This window comes from Fukomys damarensis, unplaced genomic scaffold, assembly GCF_012274545.1.
Source record: "Fukomys damarensis isolate Sample0158 unplaced genomic scaffold, DMR_v1.0_HiC HiC_scaffold_21, whole genome shotgun sequence".
Lineage (NCBI taxonomy): Eukaryota > Metazoa > Chordata > Mammalia > Rodentia > Bathyergidae > Fukomys > Fukomys damarensis.
Window position 1 is genome coordinate 39,215,923 of NW_022900933.1, and position 578 is coordinate 39,216,500.

The following is a 578-nucleotide window of genomic DNA, read 5'->3' on the forward strand; positions in this document are numbered from 1 at the left end:
TCAAAGGCCGGGGTGGCGGCCTCCGCGGTGCCCACGCCGGGCAAGGGCATGAAAGGATCTTTATCCTCGAGTGACACGGCCCAGCGGTTTCCTCTGCCTCCCCCTTCCCGGCCCTAATTGGGGCCGGCTGCTAATGTGATTAAAGGCCAGTTAAACGAGTCTGGAGCAGCCGGTGGGAAGAGGCCAGGACCCCTGCCCCCTCCTCGGGTCACGCCAGGCCTTGGTCAGGGGGTCGCGCTGCTGCCAACCCAGGATGGCCCAGCCAGGCGCCCGCCGATTGTTCCCCTGGGCCGGCTCCTGGGGCTTTGTGTGAGGCGGTGGGCTTTGGGCCCGGCCGGATTTGGGAATCTTTTCGGACAGTCTCCATTTTCTGGCCTTTGGAATGGAGCCCTGGGGGCACGGATGCCCCCACCCTGGCCGCGCAGGGTGGGCAAGGGTGAGGCGCCGGGTTTGGGGGTCTGCAGGGCTCAGAGCAGGTCGGGTTGGGGTGTCCCCACCTAGGGCCCGGAGGGATGGTGACGTCCTGGGGAAGCCCGGTTCCCACGTCGGCGCGGCGTGGGTGGTCCCCGCTCCCGGGA